The sequence below is a fragment of the Passer domesticus genome, chromosome 1, assembly GCF_036417665.1.
Source record: "Passer domesticus isolate bPasDom1 chromosome 1, bPasDom1.hap1, whole genome shotgun sequence".
NCBI lineage: Eukaryota > Metazoa > Chordata > Aves > Passeriformes > Passeridae > Passer > Passer domesticus.
This window is the reverse complement of record NC_087474.1, coordinates 74,527,734-74,540,726: the sequence shown is the minus strand read 5'-3', so window position 1 is coordinate 74,540,726 and position 12,993 is coordinate 74,527,734. Positions and strand designations below refer to the sequence as shown.

General features: G+C 40.1%; 1 protein-coding gene across 2 annotated transcripts in view; it reads right to left on the bottom strand.

Annotated features, from left to right (window-relative positions):
• Positions 1-12,993, bottom strand: part of LOC135303298 (uncharacterized) — a 205,314-nt gene that overhangs the window by 122,365 nt on the left and 69,956 nt on the right. For both annotated transcript variants that reach the window (XM_064424951.1, XM_064424955.1), the window contains exon 2: positions 581-780. The gene's annotated coding sequence lies outside the window, so the exon portion shown is untranslated. The remainder of the gene's footprint in view (positions 1-580; positions 781-12,993) is intronic.

Sequence of the window (12,993 nt, the reverse complement as noted above, 5' to 3'; positions counted from 1 at the left end):
GTGATTTGATCTGCTGATATAAGAGTGGGCAGAGAGAGATCTGCAAGCTGTCCCAGGCCAGTATAGATTCAGGCTTTAAAAGTCCCGTGTGATTAAAAATGACTCATGGCTGATCCCTACCTTGCTTGTCAACACTCACCACTGCTTTGCATCCATACTATTGCTAGAGCACAACTGAAGACCACAAGAAGGGGTAGAAGTGAACAATGTTAATTTAAAACACTCCACACACTCAGCTCCTATGCAAAACAGAAGATCTTAAGGCAGTGGATATTTTATGACTTCTTAAAATAAAACTTAAATATAATTCAAGTCTTTTTTTTACATCACCTGCAAAAGAAGAATTAATTGGAGGAGCACAAAATGAACACTAACAGGCTCTCAAAAACATGCATTGGGTTCTATTGCACCCAAGTCTATTCAAAAGAATACATGTAAATATATGCAAAGGAAGCAATACTTAGATGCGCATTTGCACACGTGTATAAATATTCAATACAGTTCTCCTCTACTGTGGCCTCCTTTTAAATACAGCATCGCTTTAAAATCCTTCATGAGTTGAGACGCAGACCCAGCTTACCTTCTTACTTCCCAGCTTCTCTTCACCTTTTGAAACCGAATCCTCCTTGCTGTCTCTATGGTGACAGTGACGTCCACGTCCCCCTGATGAGATGGCTGCTGGCACGCACATCAGGTGCCAGAGCAAATCCGTCACCAATAGAAACCTCTCCAGCTCCTCCATGGGACATGATGCTCTTCTCCAGAAATCAGTCAGACAATCTGGCAAAGAAAACAGTACTAAGCCACCATCCTATACCTAAAAGAATTGATAACTGGGTCTAAATATGGGGTCTAAATTTTTTTTTTGTCTTCAATAATAATTACTGCTACTTGGGAAATAAATGTGACAGCACTACTATCGAAGAGCGTATCTGGATAACCTCCACAGAATGAACTAATCAAAGGTAATTTCTGCCAGGGGGTTTGACAGTGAGAAGATACTTGCATCATGAAGCAGAAGTAGCTGATAAGCAAGGTGTAAATGATGAAAACCTCCTGCAATGTCCATCCACCTGGCACATAGAACCAGCAGTGACAGAAGGATGTTTCTTGGCACATGGTTAGTGGAGAGAGGAGCAAGAGGGGAGATTTTTATCAAGTGCTAAGTGAGAAGCACCAGGTGGGACCTGCAAAGGTGTGCCTTTCAGGCAGCCACAGAAGGTGGCTCCAGTGACTTTCTCTCCTTAGGAGAGACACAGTGAGTCACTGGGGTTGCAGAACATCAGCTATTATATACAGCCCTTGTTGTATTCTATGGTGTGTTCAACAACCCAGCTGTTAAAGCACAACCCCATTGTAAGATGCTGACCTGTAGCACCCTTTAGGCACAGCAAAGGATGTTCAGTCCCCACTAGCTCTTCCCTTCTGACTGTCCAGATGAGGGAATTTGTGCCAGGGAAACAGCTTTGGCTTTCTGCCCCAGTCCACTGCCAGCACCAGCTGATACTGCACACACTGTAGATACTCTAGATTGTCTTTATGTTCAACTGAGTTTTTGTAAGTTTGCAGCTGAAGGTGTCTGTCACTGCTCTGTGTCACCGCAATCTTTCTCCCCAATGCAGGGGATGAGATGGTGGAAACAGGCCTTGCCCTGAGGATTCCAACCATGCCAGAAACTCTGCTGCAATCAGCTAGCTTACAATTCTTCTCTGATAAAATAATCTGCTCAAAAACTTTAAGTGACCTATTTGATCCAGATAAATATTTGAAAAATTAAATACAAACACTGTTCTTTTTCACTGATCAGACAAAAAAGGAGATAGTCCATCATCTTAAAGATGAAGATTGCAATGTCCAAGCATGTTAGGAACAAACCATGAAATCAATAATAATAATAAATTTTAAAAGCAATAAATAAAATAGTATATGACTAAAACTTACATTCTTTTAATGCAATGCAATGCTGAAGATCTAGTCCCTAGAATGGGTTACTGATGTACCATACCTATTGTTTGGATTTTTCCCTGTGTTTTCTTGTTCTTATTTATCTATCATCCCTTTTCTAGCACTTGGATTGTATATGCCTGGAATTAGAAAGTATTTGTTGCTCTGCATGCTGCCCTTCTCATGCTTGGTTGCAGGACCCTGCCTGAGACTTTTGAGGTTGCAATAATATAAAAACAAGGCAGTTTGAGAAGACATACAAGGAAAGTCCAAAGCAAGACAGTATTAAAAGACTTGGCTGAATATTTAACCCCCGAGAAGTGAGAACTGCATCCAAATGATGCAATGCCTAAGTCTGCATAATTAATAGGCACAGAAATTATCTTTCCATCCAAAGTAATGGAGCTTCCTCTGTATTTTCCTCCTCATGGGAACACCAGTTATAGTTGTGCTGCAGCAGCCAATAGATTTGTGTTTAAACAACCACAACAGAAGCAGAAGCACAGAATGATCTGTTTCTCCTAGTTCGTACAGGATCAATTTCTATTTCAAGCAAGGAGATATAAAAAATATCCCAATCAAATATCAGGGTGCCTAGGCCACTGGAATAAGCAGGGTTGTATTCCCTGATGTCATCAGAGTTGCACAGGTGCTTGTAAGTTCCTTTCCATCAGGGTCTTATGGAGAGCCACAGCAATGCAACAGGGAGAAGCAAAGGTCATTTGGGCAGGTCCACCAGCCAAGAGAATACTGGGAAGACCCAGGAAAGCTTTAACTTAAAATGTTCCTTCTCCAGTCTCCAGAGATGTTTAGCAGCAGAAGGTGACCACAGAGTGCAGCAGTGTCAAGGTGAGAGCACACAGAGCCACCCCACAGTAAAAGCAGCTTCCACTGAAAGTGAGACTATCACAGGGCAGAACAGAGATCAGTCTCCAAGGGCTAACCTGTAACCCACATAAGAGTTTAATAGGAAAAGCACCACCAGAAGAGGATCAGGCTTTAAAGTAACCAATGAAAGGTAAACAGAAGTTTTAAACATAGCATCCCAAACAAAATCTTTGATACAATAATTTTGTGTATGAAAACAAAAAGTGGTGCCTGTGCATGTACACTGTAAAAAGAAATCTCAAGGGATTTTATATTTGGGCTTATTGAGGTGTGAGGCTTAGAAAGTGATCTTTCAATAAGACTCTCTTCTCAATCTGCATCCATTTTATATTTCACAGATATTAAAACACTATGCTATCTAGACTTCAGAATTTAGATCTCATAACACCAATAAAGGACATGGTTAAGCATCATACTGCAACTATTTACACTCTTGAGAGCATTTACACCCTTGAGAGCATTTTTTGTATTCTGTGGCCATATCTGACTGGGTAACTTTTAGGATTTTTTTGTCTCTTGTCTCTGGCCTTTTGCTATTTTCATGTTTTTAAAGTTTCTAATGGCAACAGTTTAATACAATTCTAATTGGAAATGCACAATAATAATTAAAATAGGGTGGGTTTTTTAATATAAAAATGCTATAATTACGTCTTTTGCTTTGTTTGACAAAGCTATGATTTTTACCAAAGCACATGACCAGCCCTCGGGTGGTCTATTCACAGCAAACAATGTATTGTCCTGGGCAGACAAGACAGACAAGATGTTGTTTAATTGAGACTCAGACTTAATTTACTTAACTTTTATGGAAACTACCAGCAATAACTCGTAGGCGATACACCATTATTTCTTCTTTCATCAGCTCAGCATCATCAAAGGTTGCCATTATCAGCTGCTTCTCTCTCATGCACTTGGTTACATTCTTACCCAGAACACTACAGCTCTCTCTGTATAAGAGTTAAAAAGCCAGAGGGAAGAGATTGTTTCCTCATTGCATCAGACATACAGAAATATACAAAAATCTATTCCTACGTTCTCCAAAAGATTTCTTTCCTGAAGTCCAACCTTAGTTCTCAAGACAGTGAAAGCTTAGTTGCTCTGTTTCTTGGAGCCTGAACCCAGATAAGTCATTAGAAGATGTGCAACTCCTTACCTAAAACAGGTTAAAAATTCCATCTCTACAATCAAAAAGCAGCTCTCCACCATTTCTGGGTAGCTTTGATATCAGACATAATAATATTAAGCTAATGAATGATTTCCACCATTCTCAGAGTCAGAAAGGTTTGTAAGTGAGCATCAAAAGCTGCTCAGATCAGTCTGGCACAAAGCCACTACAAATCAGTTAACTCTGAAAATATCATTTTCCTAAGAGGAGAGTTTGAAGACATGTGTTGTTGAACCTATAAGTTTGAACAATTATTGGGGGTTTTAAGCTGGATTGCACTACTACATAGGAAAATGGTCAAGTGACACAAACAGGTGACCTCCAGGCTTTTTAGGGAATAGTCCATTTTCATGGAACTTGAGAGTCAAGTAAAGTGGGGTTAGTGGTGACAACATAAGTGGGCATGACAAGGGAAGAAGCTCACCAAGGCAGCCATCAAAATCCCTTTGCTCTGCTTCCCTGGTGACTACACCAGTTCCTGGGATCACTTTAAAACTATGCCCACAGCTGCCCATCATCCTTAAGCTTGCAAACCTTAATCTGCAACTGCTGCACCAGGTGCCTGGGCAGGACAATTCCAGCTCATGTCTCCCTCGAGCAGAAGGCGAGTTGGCCATGTCCATCTCATCCAACAGCTGTGCTGTCCTCTGTTTGAATCTGCAGAGCCAGGGCACCCATGACAGCCTGTGTTTGTCCTACCTGCAGTGACATCAGTCCACTGTGATGTGCTCTCTCCAGCAATGCCTGTCTCTTCCTGTCAGGAAAATATGCACACTCCATCCAGGAGTCAGCAGGAAAAACAGCATGTAGCCAATATGGATATTCAGACATGTAGTCACTCAAGCCTAAGCTCAAATTCTGAGTCAATGTGATGACATGGATTGTCCACAGCTCCCAGTATCATGATCTCCGCAGTTGCTCACCAAAGGTTTCACATCTGTCAAGTGTGCTTGTATTTCACAGGACAAACCCAGAACAAGCACATGCAGCCACACAATTATGCCTGCCCATAAGGACTCAGATGTAACACATTTTCCCATTCCAGTATTATTGAAGAAACATTTCATTTTCAGTTGTGTTTTCAGAAGGCTAACAAGGGGCTCATGAATACATCAAAGCAAACTCATATTATTCATTTACAACAAATGTTTCTGATTCATTCCCTCTGACCATTCAGACAACACTTTTTTAAAAAGCTAGGAAAAACTCTGATGTTTTTCAGGACTGCCTCTCATAACCTTAGGTCCTGATCTATTTTGCTCAACACAGTTTGCAGATTATTCATAGGACATGAAATGAAGCACAGGTTCCAGCTCTCTGGAAACCTGAGGTCTGTCAGGAAACCACATTCCAGCTGAGATGGAGCCATCTCCAGCAAATGAAATCAGCTATGAAAACAGTGGGAAGTACACTGTTCTACACGCATTGAAAATATATACCCTTAAGGGTCTCACACAAACTACACCTTTGGCTGACTTCTGAATGGAGTCTCCAGGTGGTTAAAGCACTGACATTGCATTATTTATGGTGATTGAAATGCATCTTAGTGCTTAGCAATAGAATTTACACAAAGACACTTGATGGAAAAAATGGGAGGGGGGGAGGAGGCTGTTTACAAAACAAGTTACAGTAATAAAGCTGCTAGGCTGAGCCAAGAGACCTCTTAGTAAATCATTTATTCCACAGTTTGACAATATTTACAAAGGTTTTTACATGAATTATTTACTCAAGCTTTTATAACTTGTAACGTACTGTACACAAAACAGCAAAAACACATTAGAGCTACAAACCTGGGAACATACAGTTATGCAATGACAGATGGTGGAAAGGGCTCTGACAAAGGGAAGTTTACAACTAACACAAGCAACAGCCTTTTCTATCTGTCATCAATAAAGGGCTGAGGACTAGCAGGAAAATGTGATTCAAGGAAACAAGACGTTTTTTCAAAAGCTACATTCTTTGTGATTGCTGGATTTGGTTATTTTAAAAAGAGCCCTTTGTTTTCAGTGTCTAATTCTAAGAATTACCATTTCAGTGAGTTACCACCAACCAATGAAATGCTGTATAGCACGAAAGCCAGAATTTACATGAAGGAAACACTGCATTTCTCCTGCTTACCCTATGAGCTCTAGATCAATTCAAGTGATACTGTGTATGTATCTAACAAGCTTGGCCAGAGACACCACATGTATTAGTGCCTCTATGAGGAAATTTTGTGCACAATATTCTGGAAGAGACATTAATTTCCCAAAACATTTATAAGTGAGATAAAAGAAGCAGAGTACAAGGGCATATGGAAAGTTTGCAGACCCTATATTGAAGATGGAGAACAGAGACAAGCACAATACCTGATGTGCAGCAAAGAGCCCTCAGCCCCTGGAACTCTACATAGGACTGGCTCATCCATCCCCATCTCTTACTGCCCAGCATCAGTGAACAAAACAATGGCTTTTAACATCAGTCACTTTTCATGCCAGGAAAAACAATATTTAAGTTAGATATTTGGAAGAAATTCTTACTGTGAGAGTGATGAGACACTGGAGCAGGTTGCCCAGAGTAGCTGTGGATGCCCTACCCCTGCAAGTGCTCAAGGCCAGGCTGGATGAGGCTTTCAATCACCTGGTCTAGTGGAAGGTGTCCCTGCCCATCGCAGGGGGCTGAAACTAGGTGACATCAAACCCCAACCATTTTATCACTGTACGATTACTTCAGCCTGGTCTCCGTCTGCCAAAAAGTGAAAAGGAACCCCACCTCCTCACCAAAGAAGTCACAGGATTTGCTGGTATCATCACAGCATAGTCAGCCTTTCTTCCTCAACTTGGAACTCCACGCAACACACCACCATCTTCGTGCTACTCCCTGATGGAAGGCAAAGAGTATCCCCACACCCAGCCTATAGCACAGGGAGTTTTAGAGATACAATAAAAAATTTATCCCTAGAGAAAACTGTCTTGGGGCACAGCAACTGTCACACATCCTCCTCCCATCTGTCATTCAGGTTGGAATGTTACATACAAGGGATCTACTCCTCATTGACTTGAGAACTAACAGATGTTTAAGATGAGAGGCAGGCTGCAAGGATGAGCTCTGGACAGCTGGGATCAGTGAGACCAAGGCACGAAGCCTAAAGACAGGGCTTTAACAGACCCAAAGGAAGCCATTACCTGTGCAGACAGCACAAATGAAGCTGTGGCAATTAACAATAAGGAGCCAGGGTGTTGTATGAAATGCATGAAAGGGGTGCTCAAAAGGAGGAAGTAGAAATGTCACATATCCAGCATCCTGATGTCCCTACAACAGTGAAAACAGGACAAAAGTATCATTTGTTACCTCACTTTTCTAAAGAAATCTTTTCCCAAAGAAACAGCAGCTTAGGACTTCTTTTTTTTATTAGTCTTTTGTCCACATTACCAATTACTGCCAAACTTAAGGTCTGAACTATTGAGCTAAGGTTTCAAAGCACAAGACAGAATACACCAGGACATTCCAATACCAAGAAAAAACAACAGACCCAGGTGAAAGAGTAAGATGGTAGGAAACAACAAACTACAGATATAAATGTAGCAGAAATGCAAACGATTCTTTGTCTAGATGAATTACAGAACTAAAGTCTGGAGGCAGCACAGGTGAAACACCGTGCCACAGACTGTACAGCAGAGGTTGTGGTTAGGCAGTTTGATATCTTATTGCCAATTACTACAGAGACAACATCCACTATCTCATTCTGCCAGGTCAAATCAACCTTTGATGCACAGCTAGAATAGCAAGCATGAGCACAGATGCAGGTACAATAAAACTAGAAAAAGTACATAAGAAGGAAAGCAAGAAGATCAAAGATATCGAATGGCTTCTGTCTAAGAAACAATTAGATAGTCTTGAATTCTTTTACTGCAAAACAGATCTGAGTGGGCATCTGACAGTTCTATAAAACAGCAGGTGGTTTGGAAAAAACAGCATTGCTCACTATTTGTTGCAATGCAAGAACCACTGGTCACCCAATGAAATAATCAAGTAGTAGATCTGAAGTAAAGAGGAGCACTTCCTGCATGTGGCATGGTTAAGTACTCATGTCACAAGATACTGTGGATAACACAAGTTTACACAGGCTTGAAAATGGGCAGAATCATTCCTGGAAGAGAAGCCCAGCAAAGCCTTTGAACACACACATATTACCACTTGCTCGGGGAATCCCTAAGATTAGAAAAACACATTGAGGAAAAATTTTGGAGATGCCAGTTGCTATTAGCACTCTTGCATGATGAGAAACCAAGGAGCAGTGTTGATTATGGGACTAATTTGATTTTCTTGAATGTTCATTTTAGTCCTTTTCAAAGTGAAGATGCAACGAGTAGGAGGAGTTGGATAGTCCGTACAAGTTCAGATCAAAGGGGGAGAGAGAGTACACTTCTCCAAGTTGGCTACCTAAATCATTAAATTTAAGATTATTTCTAGAACCATGGCTGTGTTTAAGAAAGGCTATAAAGATATTCAAATGCACTGCAACTAGAGCGGGTAAAAAAAAGAAAGAGGATTTGCACAAGCATACATCCACTAGATCCCCATTTTGGTAACAAGAAAAAGCTTCATTGAGAGACTTGTCAGGTAAATGACAGAAAGCTCCAAACACCAGCTAAAGTTCAGAAGCTTCACTTAAGTTTTCCTTCAGGTCTTAGCATACTGTAGGTCTAATAGCAATGGATTTTTTATTTTTAATTTTTTTCCTCCTTTTTTGACACTTCCAATTAGGTTTTCCTCCTGCTGGTTTCTGAGGCTCATTCTCTGGAGGCAGACATGTATCCTCACCCTTATTAACTGCTTTTGAAATATTGCCACTCTTGTCAGGAGCTACGCCAATGACTGAACTGCTCCAGAGTCGATTCCTGATATCTGGTGGACATGTGCCCCTCAGAGAACTTACTGCTCCTGGGTACTCCTCATCTACATGATGGAGAGAGATATTAATGTGATTTATATGAGGACAAAGCATGCAAAGCATCCACAGATCACAGCATTCAGATTGCAGCAGAAGGATCTGAAACTTTATATTGCCTTCAGTGGAAGCTGCAGATGGTCACCACTGACTTCTCCTAAGCGAGGTAAGAGTCACAAAGATTAACAAATCACATGCCAAGGGGCTGCACAACACCAGAGACTTCTCCAAATGCTCCTTCAGCCTGAAGGTGTCAAGACAAACCTCAGCTCACTAATTTTTAATATGTGAGTGCTTCAGAAAATCAAGCATACCTGTGAAAATAGGGTATTTTTAGGTTCAGTTTTAAAAGAGTGAGTGTATGAGAAACATGATATAAGTTCAGCTGGTATCAGACCAACTAGTGTCAAAAGTCTCCTAACATGAAACAATTTCTGTGAAATTAAATTCTTACCCAGTGACTACCACAGGCTGCAAACGTAGCCAGAGACCAAATAAGATATTGTTTTTTCCTTTTTTTCCTGTTAGTAAACTTCTGTTCACGTATGCATTTCAGATAAAGCCCTTAATAGTACTACCTAACACTCTCACAACACTGGTTACAAGGAAATCCTTCATGACTTGACGACAATAAATGCTAGGACCAATGCCACAGATTTGGCAGGACTACCCATGTACTTCTATGTTCAAATAATTACTCATTACAAGGACTGTTTCTAACACAACACAGAACCAAATTAAATGATAACAGTTTGCAGTAGCAGGCTACCCTTAATTGATCTAGAGTAGGTGTTGGTACATTGCATTTCTGATTGTTGACATTTTAGACATAATTCTGGTTTCTTTAAATGAATAAAGTGCTACACCTCACATAAAACCCTTTTTTTATCGCAAGCTAGACTGCAAGGATGTGTTAATCTCAGTGCAGTCAGAAGGAACAGAATTTTCCAAGTGATTTTAATCCTGTAAATAATGGTTTCGTCATGAACCATACACGACTCCACAGGGAACTCTAAATATTAAGATTGGTAATAAAATCATTGGTTGTTCCAAGCTATTCAGGATATCATGGAGCCCTAAAAAGTTAATGACAGTTAATTAAGCTACAGATGGACCAAACATTAGCAAGTTTGTTGAAAATTGTGTTGAAAATAACACTTCACACTGTAGGGGAACAATCCTCAAGAACAGGACAGTACTGAAATGAGCCTTCTTGATCACTAATTTCTAATCACAGCAATAAAATTTTTTGTGAGGTCGAACATTTAAGGTTTTTTGAATGCATAACAATGACTCAAAAAAGTCCTAACAGGAGCACTATAATTCTTAAAAGTAAAGCAAATGGTTGGGCCTCTGGATTTCAAATCTTCCAAATGTCCTATAAAGTGGTCCAGATAAGTTGAAAGTTTAAAGCAATGTTTTTCTTTGTGCCCACCTGCCCTTTGTGTCCTTTTTGCCCTGGCAGGTGGCAGCATCATGGGGCTTGGCTGGTGACAGCAAGGAGTGCTGGTGAGATCCTGCAAACATCAGCACAGCTAGAATAAGCTGGGATACAGCTGCTTTGTTGTAGCAATGTGGGCTCACACCAAGGGAGCCAGAGAACTTGTGAGTGGCTAAATGAGAGAGGGGAAGAAGGTCATCTGCTAGGCTTTCCTCACCTGGTTGGAAGAATTCTACATTTAAAGAACAAAAAATAAAACAAAACAAAAATTAAAAAACCACAAAAAAAAAAAAAAAAAAAAAAAACACACCAGAAGCCCCACTGATCTTACTAAGTAGTTCATGGACAAGAATATCCCCTTCCACAAAACCACTACAAGGGATTGTTTCCTATTGCTGTACTGAACAAAACCATGTCCAGATCCTGATATCTGTAGTGGTTCTTCCATCCCTCTAACAAATGCTTTATTGAACTGCAACACATCCAATACAAGCTGCTACTGCAGTAGTCCCATTACAGTATTCTTTCAAATACGAGTATTAGTCCCATAGCAAAAACATACTGTCAGTATTTTCTGTTCCTGAATTTTTCTGTAGTTTTGAATACTTTTGATGGTTTAATAAGACAAGCAAATAGCATATTTTATCTGCAGATATTTTTCACATTTTTGCACAGGGCTTCTTTTGTAGGAGCAAACTGGGGGTCCCAATGCATAGGAGGGAAAAGAGAGCTCCTTAACTTTTATATCTGCTTTCTTCAAGATTTCAAAATTTTCAAAAATAATTTCTTTTTTATCTGGTCTTCACAAAGCAACACACTGATACCACTTCTATTTAAATGAGTGAAAGAAAAACTTTCAGTGACATTTTTGAACGCTAGGCACGGAACACAGTATAACTAATACTTTGCATTTAACAAAAAATGCCCATTAAAACTCCAGTCCAAGATTATACAGAAGGTTTATGTCACCTCTGCCAAAGCACATTATCTAAGAATTCCATTCCAAATGAATGATAACATTTCCATCTCTACTTTTGCATACATCCACATATTAGTGCATCCATTGTAACAATTCAATGATAAAAAAACTTCCCCACTACTGTACTAACAAGCTTCATAAGTGTAGTGACAGTGCTGCTAAATTAAGTATACTTTGGGCTAATTTTACATTTTTATCACAATACTGGAGAAGTATTAGGAAGCTATTATTTTGTCAGCTTTCTCATTTAGCAAAGCAGCTTCAATTTATTAACAGTGTGGAGTGTGAATGAATCAATATGTTTCATTGGGCAATGTGTCATTTGTTAATCGGATATTGATGAGATTATTGACGCGCAGCTAATTAATCTCCAACCCTGTGCTAGCCTTCATATGTTTCCTTAATTATGTTCTTCATCTTAGTCTTCCAACTTTGGCATGCAGACGCCGGCTTGTAGACAGTGAGTGAAGTAAGCTGTCAGAGTGTTTTTTCACACATTTACAATCCCTTGGCAGCAAAATTATTTTCCTACTTGTAAATAGGTATCAAACAAATATTTAATAATATTTGCCAGAAGATTGATATTGATTTGGCAGGGAGTCACTCCAAATTAGCTTAGCAAGAGATCTTGCAACAGAAGCATTCTTAAATAGATATATCTAACGAGCATTAAATAATTATGAAACTATAAACCTGTAATCATTGGGAAGTACTGAAATTGCTTCTCTGCAGTCATTATCATTGAACTCCTAGCTAAAGAGACATTCTGTAGCAGTTTAAGTTTTCCCTTCTTGCTGCAAGAGGACAAAAATATTTTGCACTATTACTTTTTTTTTTTTTTACCAGATCACCAAGTTCAGCAAAAGGAAAGCTGCCTTTTTCATGAGATATAAAAGACAGGAATAATTTCACAGGGCGTGACAGGGTCACACACCCTAATTTCCTGGGATGCCAACAGAGGTCTGGCGGAGGAGGGAGCAGGGGCGGTTGGGTCATTTTTGAGCATCCCCTGCTGGCTGTGGGCACAGCCCTACAGTGGGACATGAAGATTTGCCAAGAGCTGTTTTGCCTATTTCAGCTGGAGTCAGCTGAGGACACCGGCATCCCAGGCGCCACGGACAAAGAAAGCTGCAACAACACAGCTCAGGGGGGTAGCACTCAGCTAGAAACCCTTTGTGCTACCTACTCTGGCACAATAGCTTTAATGGAGATACAATTTGCATCAGGCTTATTGTTGTCATATTTGTAACCCCACAAAAACACACCCGTCAGGGCTAGAAAGTAAAGTAATTCCCAGCAAGGCCTCAGCTAAGTAAAACACAGTGAATCTGTGCCACTCAGGAAAGGGTCTTCTCCAAAGGGCAGAAAGGAAAATGCTGAACACATTCTGATTTATGCAAAATACCACTTAATGTGTCTACTTCACCTCTACAATATGTGCCTGAAGCTCCCGAACTCTTTTTTTTCTTTTTTTTTCTTTCTTTTTTTAAGGGAACTGGAGCATTCAAGAGTAAAATTATCAGTTGCCAGCTATAAGCAGATGAGAGGGCAAAGGCAGTTTTTGTTCCCCTACTCTATTTCATGACTAGTTTGATTTCTAAGGAGGAAGACAAAAAGAGATTTCATTGGTGGAGACATGGTGGACTGGT